The sequence below is a fragment of the Ovis canadensis genome, chromosome 14 (assembly GCF_042477335.2).
Source record: "Ovis canadensis isolate MfBH-ARS-UI-01 breed Bighorn chromosome 14, ARS-UI_OviCan_v2, whole genome shotgun sequence".
In the NCBI taxonomy this organism is placed as follows: Eukaryota; Metazoa; Chordata; class Mammalia; order Artiodactyla; family Bovidae; genus Ovis; species Ovis canadensis.
This window is the reverse complement of record NC_091258.1, coordinates 22,910,444-22,926,699: the sequence shown is the minus strand read 5'-3', so window position 1 is coordinate 22,926,699 and position 16,256 is coordinate 22,910,444. Positions and strand designations below refer to the sequence as shown.

The following is a 16,256-nucleotide window of genomic DNA, read 5'->3' as shown; positions in this document are numbered from 1 at the left end:
GAAGGAAGCTGAGGTGATATAAACATAGCAGGCACTTTCACTACGTACTTGAAACCCTTCTTTTCTGGCAGAATAACTGGTTGCAGCAGCGTGGCCACAGAAGGTATCCCCATCCAAACAAAGGGATAAATCATGACACGCTACTGTTCACGGGAACCCTGCTTCCCTTGCTAGCAGCTGGTTTAGTGTTGATATTTCACCTGGTGTAGCCAATGAGACATGAGGGTACCCGTGCTGGGGATGGAGGCTCCTAGGGAAATGGAGATGGAAGAGATGCTAAGGGAGATAAGCTCTCTTCTTCCCTAAAGCTGATGTGCCTGACGGTGACGTGTGGCTGTGCAGCTGCCCTGCACATGTGGGAGGAGGCAACCCGAGGATAATGCAGCAGGCTAAGAGTCACAAAGCAGAAAGAGAGAAAGAACTCGATCCTTAATGCTGGTGAGATGTTGAATTAACCCTCCTTGGAGCTTTTCTGCACTCCAGGGCTTTGTTTCATGAGATGATAAATTTTTCTCACAGTTTACAATAGTAGGATTGAGGTTTTCCGTTTTTTTTTGTTTGTTTGTTTGTTTTAAGATGAAGAAGGGCATTATATAAAGAGGTCAGTCCAACTAAGAGGATATAACACGTGTAAACATTTGTGCAGCCAACATGGGACCACTTATATATATATATACAGCAAATAGTAACACAAATAAAGGAAGAAACACAGCAATACAATAATAGTAGGGGACTTGGTACTCTGCTTATATCAATGGATAGCTCATGGGTTGGGTTGTCTGTTACTGGTTTCCAGCAGCTTTCTGTGTCAACCAACAGTTCAGGCCCTTGCCACACTTCTGGGTTTCACCAGCTCCCCCTACAAGCCCACTCCCAAGTCCTTTCTGCTGAGGAGTAAAGTGAGGCTGGAAATATTGGGAAATGAAGATGCTAAGGTAGATGAGGGGATCTGGAGCAAGAGACCACCAGCGCTGGCAGCTGCCATCAGAGCGTGGCTTAGAGAAGGGATGTCGGCTGAAGGTTCGGCTGAGAGCTGGAGGTCCCTGTGAGTCGCAACAGAAGGTTACAAGGAGACACCTCCATCTGTGACCGGGAACAGCTGGTGAAGGCTGAGAAGCACTTAGAAGTGGGCACAGAGAAGACTTGAGAAAGTGAACCTCGTCGGCCACCATGAGTGAGGTGAAGGGCAGCCGTGGTTTGTGATGCCTGTGGTGTGAGGACCTTGAACACTCCTATGGGATCTACTGGCTTAATGCTAGCCAGATAATTTCCCCTTCCTTAGGCTTCTTGGTTTTGACTCAAGAGACCTGGTAAAGGGCCAAGACTGCCTTTCTATTGTTTTAGGTATTCCCAGGAGTGTTGAGAGGGGAGACTGCCAGCAGAAGCCAGTTTCTGGAAAGGCACTGTCTGGGGACACATGGATGAGCACACTGACGTGCCTGTTATACACAGACTAGCTGCCAGTACTGGATTTTAATAACATCTGATACTTTGGCCGAGCCACACTGAAGGTCTTATCAACCATCTAGTGGAGGGTGGCTAGGAAAGAGTCAAGATCTTTCATTTGAAGGATGGTCAGAGAATCTGCCCTGAAATATGTGGGGTCTGTCCTTTGGAATGCCTGGGAGATCTTTGTGTATCTCAAAAGGGAAGAACCAGGAGAAAAAGGATAGTTCTGCAAAGACAGATTTGAGCTCAGTACAAGGGAGTTTGGCTTCCCAAGTGGCTCCTCCAATGCAGAAGGCACAGAAGATGCAGGTTTGATCCCTGGGTTGAACTGGAGGAAGAAATGACTACTCACTCCAGTATTCTTGCCTGGAAAATTCCACAGAAGAGCTTGGTAGCCTATATAGCCCATGGGGTCACAAAGAGTCAGACAAGACTGAGTATGTATACACAAGGCAGTTACTTACAGCCTGATTTTCTGAAAATGAAAGGTTACTGTTACATTCCCATCGATCATTAGGAATGGTCCAAATGTTTGGGAAGAAACTGGACAACCACTTTAAGCAAGAGAATGTTGTATGCGAGAAGTAGGGAGAGTTGATTTCTGTAATTATTTCCCATATCATTGAACCCATAGGAATGAATGCAAGTCTCTTTAGCAATCATGACACCTGCTCCTTTCTCATGTAATCCCATTCAACTCATCCATCTTTTTCTTCCTGACTTATTTATATTTATTTCTATAGTGTACTCGTTTATTTAACAAACTGTTACTGAATACCAGGCAATATACCAAAATCCAAGAAAATCAAGTGTAAAAGAATTCATCCTCATTTCCTATCAGTCACTTAGTTATTCTTAGGACAAACAACATATTATCAGTTTAACTGGTTGGTGTGAAATATAATAACATCAGGTTTAATGAATTTAGACTAATTGGCAAAAATCTCATCATTTGCTTGTCCAAGTAAGCAACACAAAAAACGAATGGAGAAAACAGAAAATACCAACCGTCAAAAACTACCCCAAATAGTTCAGAAATATCTGGGGAAAAAAAAAAAACAAAACCACAAACCTGTTGATGTTCTTGTTTCAAGTTATCCCAGTCTCTTTATTACAGCCCATCTCATGAATTTTTTAGGAAACTCTTTCACTTGAAAGTTACGAATTTTTTTGAAATACTTTATCATTTTTCTTTATACTTTTTTTTTTTCCTGCTTCAGATTTCTTTTTTAACTCAGATTGTTCTTCCTGAGGTGAAGATGGGGCACTTCGGTGAGAATATTCCCCAGGGTCTTCAAGAAAATCCAAGTCTTTTAATGTGCAAAACATGTTCACACTTCTCAATGGCTCACGGCATAATTAGAAAGCCACTGGGCTCTTCACCAAGGAGGGCCTGAGGATTCCCTACTGGGTGAGAGTCAGCCTCCCCAGGCCATCCCTACTCTTCAGAAAGGTTAAGCCAACTAGGGCGGCTGCCTGGACACCATGCTTGGGTAGGGGGGTGTGGAGGGCAGCACCTTCTATCTTTTTTTTTAACTTGGATTAATATAATTTATTCACTTCTCCCTTCCTTCCTACCTCTCTCACCTCTTCCTTCCTTTTTTTTTAAATACAAATTTATTTATTTTAATTGGAGGTTAATTACTTGACAATATTGTATTGGTTTTGCCATACATCAACATGAATCCGCCACAGGTATACACGTGTTTCCCATCCTGAACCCCCCTCCCTCCTCCCTCCCCGTACCATCCCTCTGGGTCGTCTCAGTGCACCAGCCCCAAGCATCCAGTATCATGCATCGAACCTGGACTGGCGACTCGTTTCATATATGATATTATACATGTTTCAATGCCATTCTCCCAAATCATCCCACCCTCGCCCTCTCCCACAGAGTCCAAAAGCCTGTTCTAGACATCTGTGTCTCTTTTGCTGTCTCGCATACAGGGTTCTCGTTACCATCTTTCTAAACTCCATATATGTGCGTTAGGAGCCTGTTATACAGAGTGGAGTAAGGCAGGAAGAAAAGCACCAGTACAGGATACGAAAGCACCTTCTATCTTGTGAGCTACACCATCATCCAACTTCAGTATCACAAATAGCACAGCAGCCTCATCTATGAGCCCCCTGATGTGATGCAGTAATCGTCACACTAGTATTCTTACCAGCATGGTTTACCACGATCTGATATTAAGGAAGCAATCAGGTAAATCCAGAATACTATATCCAGTGCTGAAACTGGCTTTGGCTCTTACAAAATGTAATCAGACAAAAAGGCCAAGTGTGGGGCAGAGAGTACTCTTCTATATTAAAAGAGACTAAAGAGACCTGACCACCAAATATGTAAACCTTGCCTTCTCAACTGAAATAAAAATGCTGCTGCTGCTGCTAAGTTGCTTCAGTCGTGTCTGACTCTATGCGACCCCATGGACGGCAGCCCACCAGGCTCCCACGTCCCTGGGATTCTCCAGGCAAGAACACTGAAGTGGGTTGCCATTGCCTTCTCCAATGCATGAAAGTGAAAAGTGAAAGGGAAGTCACTCAGTCGTGTCCGACTCTTAGCAACTCCATGGACTACAGCCTACCAGGCTCCTTTATCCATGGGATTTTCCAGGCAAGAGTACTGGAGTGGGTTGCCATTGCCTTCTCTGAATAAAAATGCTACAAGGAAAAAAAAAAGAAAAACACTGGGCTCTTCACCTGGACCATACGGCATTTGAAAGGAAGTGAAATTTTCTCTTTTCAAACAAAATGCCTGTCCAAGTCCACTCTTATTGCCAAGCATTTCAGGGGAGACAGTGTGGGGAAAGTTTCTTCCAGTTCTAGCTCCCTGCACCTCTGATTACAGCACAACCGTGTAGACTTAATGTCCTCTTCCCTGTGGATAAACCCGAGAGATGGAGCCCATTAGCCACCATGTGGTCTTTAGAAATTACACTAAGAGAAGGTCACGTGAGACTGAACCTCATGCCCAGGTCTCCAGGGGCACCTCCTGTTACCCTGCTATGTTCAATTTATATGACCGGATATTAAAAGAGAAGAAGCCAGTTGTGTCTTCCACCTGGATGTTTCAGGAAACTCCATGGCTATTAATCACTCAGTAAGTTCTCACTGGGCCAGCAAGAAGACAGCTGTACCGGGTAACCTCAGACACGGAGCCTGTCCACATGTTACTGCTCAATTAGAACCAGGTAGGTTGGAATGACTCCAGCATAGGACAGGACAAATCTGATTAGTGACTGTCACCTAACTTTCTGTCCTCTCCACAAAATGAAGAAAAGAGCAAAACACAATTGTCTTTCAGGTTCATTACAGGTTTCCCAGCTCAGCACTAGCAACATTTTGGACCAGATAACTTCTTTGTTGTGGGGTGGGGGCTGTCCTGCGTGCACTGTAGAACATTCAGCAGCATCTCTGGCCCCTACCCAACAGATGCCAGTAGAGCTCCCAAACCAGTTGTGACAACCGAAAATGTGTCCAGACAGTGCCCCGCAGGCTCCCTTTAGTGGGATTCTGGGCCAGACAGATTCCACGCCATGCTGGGGGGGAGACAGAGAAGAAATGAACACTAACAAAAATTTATTCTTCCCCAAACCCCAGATACCTAGCCCCATTCATCCCTGTCCCTACACTTTCAGAAATACGTTCTTACCTAAAACCCTGGATCAGTGTTTTGAAAACTGGATGTCACAACTCATTTTCAAATTATGATATCAATTTATAGGTCACAGCCAGCACTTCAGATAAGAGAAGAAAGGAGAACAGAAACTGGAAGGCAAGCATCATCTGTAGTAAAGAGTCAGTGTTACTTTAAAACTTGTCATGTGTCTGCGGTATCTGTGTATGTCTGTGTCTGTGTGTATTGAGAGGACTAGAATGTGATAAAAAATCTTTTTTCTTTCCTTTCTTTACTATGGGTTTCAATCAAAAAAGTTTAAAAGTCACCATATTTGACCTTTACCAAGAGCGGTACCTTGAAAGAGCCATATAAGAATTGTTTCATTTCTCTATCTTTTAATTGCTTAAAAAAAAAATTACTCAAAAATTATGTTCACTGGGTTCCATGATGACCCATCACAGATTCTCCTTGGAATTTAGGCCCCTGAAGAAGTTTGTCTCTTTCTTTGAAAGAGTCCTCTGGTTCACAGCACAGGAAACGTGAGGGCTGAGTCAGCTGTTAGCAGGCCTGGAGCTCAGTTGCAAGCCAACTGGTGAGTTTCTTCGGATTCCAGGCTGAGACTTGTGCTCTTTGGTGTTGCCCTGTTCCCATGAGTGATTCTAAAGTGCTTCTCCACCCGGGCTACCTGTGTGTACGTTGCGCATCCCTTTTTGGAGGCATCCGTAACAAAAATCAGTAAAGCAACCCAACATATAAAAACTAACCCACAGAACACCCTTGGCTGCCCAAACAAGGGCAGGAGGCACAGTAAAACCGTGCCGTTTTGTTTCCCTCATGTATAGAGGACTCTCCAATCAGCACCATCTAACCTTTACTGAAGACTCGCCTTGTGCCCAACACAGTGTCAAGTGCTCCGGAGAGCCTCCTGTTTCATCAGGAGGGGCAGCCATAATGTGAACACTGAATCCTCTTATCTCCATTCCACAGATGAGAAAATGAAGCTCAGAGAGGCTTTCCCACCTTGTAAGAAAGATCTGCACCAACCCACCTCAGACCTCATCCTCCTAGCCAGGGCCCCATTCTGTCACCTCCCCTCCGCCTCGGGCAGGCACCCTTCTCCCTGTCCCACCGCAGCCGTTAGGAGGGGTGCACTTGTTCCCGTTCCCACTGAGATGCTTACGTCCGTGGCTGGTGATTATGGTGATGCTATGACATAGCACACAAGCTTCCTTTTATCTTTTCCAGTTCCCTTTGTTTATGTCTCAAATGGATCAGCACTCCCCCTCTTCAAAGGGAGCAAGAGAGGCACTGATGTGGAATGAGTCTCTCAGAAGTGGAACGTGACGGTGGGTGAAAGATCCCGTGCAGCGAGAGGGTATGGGGACTGGTCGCATGCCTGTCATTTACAGCATCGTCATGTGCTCTGTGCCATTAACTTTTCATTAACTCAATTAGAGCAGGATGTCTGACACCACAACGAGCACATATAAACACCCCTGTTGGTGTCATGTTAAATTAATGTCTCTGCATGGCAGATCCCCTTCTTGCTTTAATATGTTTGCACCCTGGCTCTGTTCGTTGTCCCTGGCACTATGGGTTGGTCACATCTAAGATGTGCCAGTGGTTCCCAGGCAACTCCAGAAAGCCCTGCAGCAGGCAGACACCTCACCCAAGCTTTCACAGGGTGCCTTTCTCTCGTCGTGATCAGCAGCAGACAGAATATTTTCAGCATGAAGGCTTCACCAGCATATTACTCCTTGTGCAGACACTTAAAGCTGCCTAGGTATCTTCGAGTCTGATTTTTATTGGGTACATTAAGAAGGTTCATCTTAATAATCAGGAACCAGAACTATTAAAGCAGACTATTCTCAATAGGGTGTTGCAATTTCAAGTATGCTACTCCTGTTTTGGTTCCTTCAGCTGAAAATATTAGCAGGAGACTTTTTCTGCTAATAGTCCGACTTTAGCTAATGCCTGTGTAGAGCTATGCTTTTCAGCTAAATCAATGCCTTCGGTCATCTTAATGAACATTATTGGTACAATTCATAGCTTACATCAAAAACAGCCCCCAAACAATCACCAATTTGTGCTTGGTGATAAAGGTGCTTGGTTTAATCTATCACCTCACACATTTCATCATGAGTATGCAATAATAAATCTTAATAAATAATAATCAGTGTTGCTTGTGTTTGGCCCATCCACTGGGGCTCATCTTACTAACAGATTCACAGAGGTACCTTCCCCTGACAGGTTTCCTTTTATAAACCTCTCATGTCAAGGACCCAACATCAGAGAATGGGGGCTCATGGAGACAACAAATTCAGCCTTTGTCATTTCAGTTTTAGTAAAGAAAATAGAGACGGATTCTACCTAAGCTGTAGCTGTACTGGGTTTCTTTGAATCGATCACTTTCCCTCCTTTTAGCCTTTGCACATTCTGTCCCTTTGTCCACGATGAACCCCTTCCTTGTGTGGATTACTCTAGCTCACCCTCAGGAAAGAAGGATTGAGCATCTCTTCTTCAGAGAAGCCTTCTTCCATCCCCAGACTTGGTTAAGACCTCCATTCTGTGTTCCGATCATGTCCTGTAATTTTCCTTTAAAAACGTCCTCACTTACTGTTTCTTTTTCAATGTCTGCTTCCTTAACCAGATAATACACTCCAAGCAGAATCCTTTTGCCTACTGTTCCCCATACAGGGGACATACACAGGACAGAACATACAGGCCCTGAGAGAGATATAACAGGTCAGCAATAAATATTTGTAGGAGAGAGGGGAAGTTAGGGAGTGTGAACTACATCAGAGTCCATCACAGCTCACCAAGGGCAAGGCCAGGCTGCAGACCCCTGAGGGACTGAGGAAGGACTGGGAGCTGCTTGTGGGCAGGGACCATATCCTCTTCCTTGCAGGTGCCTAGGATATTTTTTATGCTTTGAAAGATTATCTTGAATCTTCTGGGGCCTGGAAGGGTTCTGGGTGGGTGGCAATATTTAAAATGAAAGCACCATTGGTCTCTGATCATCTTGCAGCATCAACTTTTGAAAAATATGTAAAGGTTTTAAAATTTTCAGTTATATTGAGCCAATTGACATACACCTGGTTAGTCATCAACAGCCCTTTAAGGCTGGGTCAAGGTCAAGTTCTTCCAGGTTTGACCATCATCAGACTGCGAACTTCTTCCTGACACCTACTAAGTGCTTAGCATATAGTTGGTTTCACCATAAAGTATTTTACCAGCATTGTCACCTGTAATCTTCAGGAAAACCTTATGAATTAGGAACTGATATCCTCATTTCACAGATAAAGAGACAGAAAAGCTACAAAGCTTGTTCAGTCTGGCAGAAGCAGAGTTGGGCTTTGAAATTGGTCCTGTCCACACCACAGCACCATTCTCTGACAAATATTACAAATAAAACAACCACAGTTGTTCCAGATTGCTGAATCCATTCTGCTGTTGGGTCAGGGAAGTAATGAGTCTAAATGCCAATAAGGGGACTCTCAGGGGTTAAATGAGGCTTGGACATCTGGGCCAGCACAGCCCTTGCAGGAGGAGCCAAGTGGGGGTAGGATGCACGTGCCAGCCTTTGCTGGGCATGATGGCAGGGACGCTGTCAGGTGGAGTCAGTGCCAAGTCCCCGAATATGCTCATGAAGATATTTTCCAACACGTAAGAGGCAGAATAATCTTTATCTGCAGGAAAGCCATTTTCTACATGCAACCCTAATTTTCTAATGTGAATCAAAATAGGCACCTTGCAACTGACCCTGGTTTAGAGCTGGGGAAAGGAAGGGAGGCCTGACCTTTGGAGGTGCATCTTCACTTCTCTTTTTTAATTGCAAAGCCCACTGTCACAGCCACGCAGCCCATGCTGAGCAAGTCTAAATGTGCCCCAACTTGGCACAGGTTCAACAACTTAACGCTCAATCTTTCCTATAATCAATTTCCTCTATAGTCAGTATTTTTTATTAAAAATAATAGCAAGAGCTTTTGTGCAGGCCTGCTGCTTCACGAGCCATCTGTCACAGACACCTTGGGCAAGAAGCTATGATGGCACAAGGAACGCTTTGATCAGCTGCAAAAACACAGGAAAGAGCTGGCCTCCTGCTTTTGGACAGAAGAATTTTAGCATCTCACCCAGCATTTCCCCCTCCTAGAGACATTTTTACAAGGAATTTAATTGATCCTATTAGACTTGGTATAGGACTCAGTTCTTTTTAAAGTTACAGTCAGCCAATAAGAGAAGTTGGGCCAGTCACTTTTATTGTGGGTCTCAAATTGGAAGAAGCACAAAAAAGCTAAGCAAAAGCCTTGAGAATTACTGAACAGACTTAAGGCTTGGGTTTTTGGGTTTTTTTTTTTTTTCCAAAGATTTTTTATACCTCATGTGGACCCACACTGGATTTGAGGTAGCTTGCAAAACTAAGCACAATAATGTGGAATTACAAATAGAGGAAAAAAAAGGTCAGCGAAAAAGGAGGGAAAGACGGATACAGCAGGCCCTCTGCAGATGTAGTTATCATGCTTGAACCACAGATTTGACACCGTGCGTCTAGTTAGCCAGTGTGGAAAGGAGTAATAGTAAATGACTGATGGTGCCAGAGGACGCAAGGCACTTTTTGTCCAAGGGACTCCTGAGTCTCAGGTCAGGAGTCTTCCGAGAGGGTCCTGGACCACAGACCCTCAATTCCATTTCAAGTCATGACCAGGTGGTGAGCTACAAACTTACCCACACCTCATGCTATAGCCACGAGCTGTAGCTGTGGTTGCACCCGCAGATGGGGGGTGGTTAGCCTCAAAGCAGTGCCACAACTTGCACCAGGTCACACAGCTAACAACCCCACACTCAGAGCTGACCTCCCCCACCTCCATCTTTGAGCCAGGGAAACCCTGGGGTGTCCCCTCCTTGTCTTAGGAATCTGATCAGATCCGGGACAGTCTCCCTCTCAGCTTTGGTGGGCTCCATCTACAGATGGCTTCTGAGCAGAGTGTTATTGCCACAGAGGTTTGAGTGAGTATGTGTGTGCTCAGTCGTATCTGACTCTTTGTGATCCCATGGACTGCAGCCTGCCAGGCTCCTCTCTCCATGGGATTCTCTAGACAAGAACACTGGAGTGGTTGCCATTTCCTCTTCCAGGGGATCTGCCCAACCCAGGGATCAAACCCGTGTCTCCTGGGTCTCCTGAATTGGCAGGCGGGATCTTTACCACTTGAACCACCTGGGAAGCCACAGAGGTGTGGGAGAGTTGACTTTCATTGCTTCTACATGGACTCTGTGTGTGTGTGTCCATGTGTATGTTAGAGAGTACAGTGCCCCTGGTCCTTAATTATGCGGCTCCATGAGCAGATGTACGTGCATGTGTGCACAGGCAGGGGTGCACGCACACAGAAATGGCAATTCGAGGTGGAAACAATAGTATTAACGGTACAGCTGACACTCAGAGCACTGAGCGTGGCCAGGCTTTGTGCTGCGTACTGTGGGCTGGTGAAGAGAACCCCTGCACCTAAGACGCCAGCAGCACTCCCCTCTCATTTGTAATGCGCAAAATGTCTCCAGGTGTTGCCAACTGTCCCCTGGGGGGACACCACCCTCGTCCCAGGGTGCGTCTTACTCCACGTGCTCTGCTTCCAGCATGGCTGAGATGCCAATATCCACACTCAGCTATGTCGCACAACGGCTTGTCACACCTGACTTGGCTCAGCCTAAGTCCCAAAGAGTCCCCAGAACCAGAAAGAAGGATAAGATTTGCTCTTAAGAACAGGTGTACTCCTAAAATGTTTTCCATAAACACAACTTTATAATGGCTTCAGAATGATCATCCTTGCTTAATAAAATCTTATTTCCCTATTTGCATTCATTAGAAAGTTATGGCCATGATTATATTAACCATAACATCCTAATAAATACTTGCCTAAAGATATAGCAAACACATCAAGAGAAATTAAAACATTCTCTTCAAATTTTAAAAATGCCACTCATATCTTATAACAAATATACTAGGGGTGGGGAGGCACAGAAGTGGAAAGATGTAAAGTGGGGGGATTGTAAAACCTGGGATAACATTGGGACTTAAGCTCCCCTTCTACCCATGGATCAGTCCACACAGGCACACCCTAACTTGGTGGGTCTTCCTGGGAATTAGAAAGAGATGTGCCCACTGGTCTGCAGGTCAAATGCTTATAAAGCTCGGTTTGGCCAAGTCGGGTGCCTTTCTTTGTGTGTCTCTCCCTCCAGGCAGATCGAGCCCTGGTGTCCCTGCCAGTTGGTCTCACAGAGTGCCAGGACCTATTATAGACAAAGCCTCCTCCTTGGATGAAACCAAGCCTCCGGCAGGCCTCCAGCAGTGGTCACCAAGGTGGGTACACAGGGTCTCTATCTTTCAGACCATCCATCTAGATCTCAGAGGCCTGGCCTTTCTGCTAAGACCACAGAGACAGTTGACTTGCCTCCCAATATTTCTTCAGATTTATAGTTAATGGGAAGCCTACCGTAGATCAAAAGCATTATATCTTAAAGGCAGTAATAACTCACAAATACTATCACTCTAACACCCCATGGGCATGGCCATTTAGCTAAAGGGTTTCCTACTAGTGGTCTCAGGTAACTTGAGTTATTTGGTCTCTCTTATCTCTACTGCAAAGAAAGAACTACTTGGTTGGTCAATAACAGTGTTCTTTTTGGAGGTTGTTAGCTAAGCATTTTGCTTTTTTGCATTTCTTTTTCTTGGGGATGGTCTTGCTCCCTGTCTCCTGTACAATGTCATGAACCTCCAACCATAGTTCATCAGGCATTCTGTCTATCAGATCTAGTCCCTTAAATCTATTTCTCACTTCCACTGTATAGTCATAAGGGATTTTATTTAGGTCATACCTGAATGGTCTAGTGGTTTCTCCCATTTTCTTCAATTTCAGTCTGAATTTGGCAATAAGGAGTTCATGATCTGAGCTACAGTCTGCTCCTGGTCTTGTTTTTGCTGACTGTATAGAGCTTCTCTATCTTTGGCTAAAGGATATAATCAATCTGATTTTGGTGTTGACCATCTGGTGATGTCCATGTGTAGAGTCTTCTCCTGTGTTGTTGGAAGAGGGTGTTTGCTATGATCAGTGCGTTCTCTTGGCAGAACTCTGTTAGTCTTTGCCCTGCTTCATTCTGTACTTCAAGGCCATATTTGCCTGTTACTCCAGGTGTTTCTTGACTTCCTACTTTTGCATTCCAGTCCCCTATAATGAAAAGGACATCTTTTTTGGGTGTTAGTTCTAAAAGGTCTTGTAGGTCTTCATAGAACCGTTCAACTTCAGCTTCTTCAACATTACTGGTTGGGGCATAGACTTGGATTACTGTGATATTGAATGGTTTGCCTTGGAGATGAACAGAGATCATTCTGTCATTTTTGAGACTGCATCCAAGTACTACATTTCAGATTCTTTTGTTGACTATGATGGCTACTCCATTTCTTCTAAGGGATTCCTGCTCACAGTAGTGGATATAATGGTCATCTGAGTTAAATTCACCCATCTCAGTCCATCTTAGTTTGCTGATTCAATCTTGCATCTCCTGTTTGACCACTTCCAATTTGCCTTGATTCATGGACCTAACATTCCAGGTTCCTATGCAATATTGCTCTTCACAGCATCGAATCTCGCTTCTATCACCAATCCTATCCACAACTGGGTGTTGTTTTTGCTTTGGCTCCATCCCTTCATTCCTTCTGGAGTTATTTCTCCACTGATCTCCAGTAGCATATTGGGCACCTACTGTCCTGGGGAGTTCATCTATCAGTGTCCTATTTTTGCTTTTTCATACTGTTTATGGGATTCTCAAGGCCAGAATACTGAAGTGGTTTGCCATTCCCTTCTTCAGTGGACCACATTCTGTCAGAGGTTTGTGATATTGTATGGGAGACAGGGAGCAAGACCATCCCCAAGAAAAAGAAATGCAAAAAAGCAAAATGGCTGTGGGAGGAGGCCCTACAAATAGCTGTGAAAAGAAGAGAAGTGAAAAGCAAAGGAGAAAAGGAAAGATATACCCATTTGAATGCAGAGTTCCAGAGAATAGCAAGGAGAGATAAGAAAGCCTTCCTCAGCGATCAGTGCAAAGAAATAGAGGAAAACAAGAGAATGGGGAAGACTAGAGATCCCTTCAAGAAAACTAGAGATACCAAGGGAAAATTTCATGCAAAGATGGGCTCAATAAAGGACAGAAATGGTATGGACCTAACAGAAGTAGAAGATATTAAGAAGAGGTGGCAAGAATACACAGAAGAATTGTACAAAAAAGATCTTCATGACCCAGATATCATGAAGGTGTGATCACTCCCACTCACCTAGAGCCAGACATCCTGGAATGTGAAGTCAAGTGGGCCTTAGGAAGCATCACTATGAACAAAGCTAGTGGAGGTGATGGAATTCCAGTCGAGCTATTTCAAATCCTGAAAGATGCTGCTGTGAAAGTGCTGCACTCAATATGCCAGCAAATTTGGAAAACTCAGCAGTGGCCACAGGACTGGAAAAGGTCAGTTTTCATTCCAATCCCAAAGAAAGGCAATGCCAAAGAATGCTCAAACTACCACACAATTGCACTCATCTCACATGCTAGTAAAGTAATGCTCAAAATTCTCCAAGCCAGGCTTCAGCAATACATGAACCATGAACTTCCAGATGTTCAAGCTGGTTTTAGAAAAGGCAGAGGAACGAGAGATCAAATTGCCAACATCTACTGGATCATGGAAAAAGCAAGAGAGTTCCAGAAAAACATCTATTGCTGCTTTATTGATGATGCCAAACCCTTTGATTGTGTGGATCACAATAAACTGTGGAAAATTCTTCAAGAGATGGGAATACCAGAGCACCTGACCTGCCTTTTGAGAAACCTGTATGCACATCAGGAAGTAACAGTTAGAACTGGACATGGAACAACAGACTGGTTTAAAATAGGAAAAGGAGTACATCGAGGCTGTATATTGTCACCCTGCTTATTTAACTTCTATGCAGAGTACAGCATGAGAAACGCTGGGCTGGAGGAAGCCCAAGCTGGAATCAAGATTGCCGGGAGAAATATCAATAACCTCAGATATGCAGATGACACCACCCTTATGGCAAAAGTGAAGAAGAACTAAACAGCCTCTTGATGAAAGTGCAAGTGGAGAGTGAAAAAGTTGGCTTAAAGCTCAACATTCAGAAAACTAAGATCATGGCGTCTGGTCCCATCACTTCATGGCAAATAGATGGGGAAACAGTGGAAACGGTGGCTTACTTTATTTTTCTGGGCTCCAAAATCACTGTAGATGGTGACTGCAGCCATGAAATTAAAAGACGCTCGCTCCTTGGAAGGAAAGTTATGACCAACATAGACGGCATATTAAAAAGCAGAGACGTTACTTTGCCAACAACGGTCTGTACAGTCAAGGCTATGGTTTTTCCAGTAGTCAGGTATAGATGTGAGAGTTGGACTATAAAGAAAGCTGAGCACCAAAGAATTGATGCTTTTGAACTGTGGTGTTGAAGAAGACTCTTGAGAGTCCCTTGGAATGCAAGGGGATCCAACCAGTCCATCCTAAAAGAGACCAGTCCTGGGTGTTCATTGGAGCGACTGATGTTGAAGCTGAAACTCCAATACTTTGGCCACCTGATGTGGAGAGCTGACTCATTTGAAAAGACCCTGATGCTGGGAAAGATTGAGGGCAGGAGGAGAAGGGGACGACAGAGGATGAGATGGTTGGATGGCATCACCAACACAATGGACATGGGTTGCGTGGACTCCGGGATTTGGTGAAGGACAGGGAGGCCTCGTGCATTGCAGTTCATGGTGTCGCAAAGAGTTGGACACGACTGAGTGATGGAACTGAACTGAACTGAGCGAAGCATTTACTATTTTCTTAGACTCTGTTTGGACTTCCCTGGTGGCTTGGATGGTAAAGCATCTGCCTACAATATGGGAGACCCATATTGGGTTGGGAAGATCCTCTGGAGAAGGAAATGGCAACCCACTTCAGTACCCTTGCCTGCAAAATCCCATGGATGGAGGAGAGTGGTAGGCTACAGTCCATGGGGTCACAAAGAGTTGGACACTACTGAGTGATTTCACTTCACCTCACTTCATTTTAGACTCTGTTTAAGATGAGAAGGAAAGAAGCTCATGGGTGCTTTTTGGGAAAAGTTCTGAGAGACAGAAAAGGGAATGGGGTATGTTGATGTCTCAGCACCAAGGTGAAAAGAGAGTTTCAGATTCTCTTGACCTACTACTGGCTGATGATTCCTTAGTCTTATTTTTCATCGTAAGCTATTAACTTTGTGAATCCATTTTCAATGCCATAAAAATGGCATTAAATAATGCCATATTATACCTGCGTATGATGGTACTTCCTGCTGGTCATTTGGCGCTGCGGATCCAGGTCTCCCACAAGCTCCTGAGGACTCAGGAAAGGCTGAGACTGCACAAACACACACCCACTCCTGACGGACACAGTCTCAGGTTAGGATTTTCATTTCTCCCTGCTCTCTCTCCTCCTCACCCGCACACAAACACACACACTGTTCTCTCCCTTCCTGACTTTCCAGTTCCCTCCTCGTAGCTTTCCCTCCCCTTGTCCCTGCTGATGGGAGCAAATCTCGGCCTATGAGTGGAACCAAGCCAGTGGGTCCTCACAGGGCGCAATCCCTCCCCCAATGTCACGAGCACCTCTTGATTAGGAGGGTCCCATGGAAATTAGAAAACATCTGCCTTCCCCTCCAGATTCATCCGGATTCTCCCCCCTCCTCAGCAGCCTGGTGTCCCCTGCACTTATTACACAGAGCTGTGGAGACAGAGCAGAACGAAGGGCCCTAATCCACGGTGACATTTAAAGAGCAGCAGCTCTCTTTGAGAAACATCTGTGCTTTGTAAGCCTCTTTTATTATTTGCCGTGACTTACTAGCTCGTATTTAGGGGGTGCATTTAGACTCGATTTCTGGATTTGACACTGAAGCATTGTTTGTTTTGCCCATTGAAAGGATTCAGAATTTAAACAATAAGGCAAGTATTTAGAGGTGGGGTGCATTCATGCAGGGTGCTGGTGAAGAGTGATATCCAAATCTGAATGATGTAAATGTGTAACAAATGTTTTACAGGCAGTATGCTACAGTGGTCATTTTTTTTAAAAAATAAAAATGATTACAGCCTGGATTCCATTCTCAAAATGTCCAGACTGAAGCCGAGA

General features: G+C 44.6%; 1 protein-coding gene across 1 annotated transcript in view; it reads right to left on the bottom strand.

Annotated features, from left to right (window-relative positions):
* The window catches only part of CDH13 (cadherin 13), a 1,027,771-nt gene that overhangs the window by 424,709 nt on the left and 586,806 nt on the right, over positions 1-16,256 (bottom strand). The window lies entirely within an intron of this gene.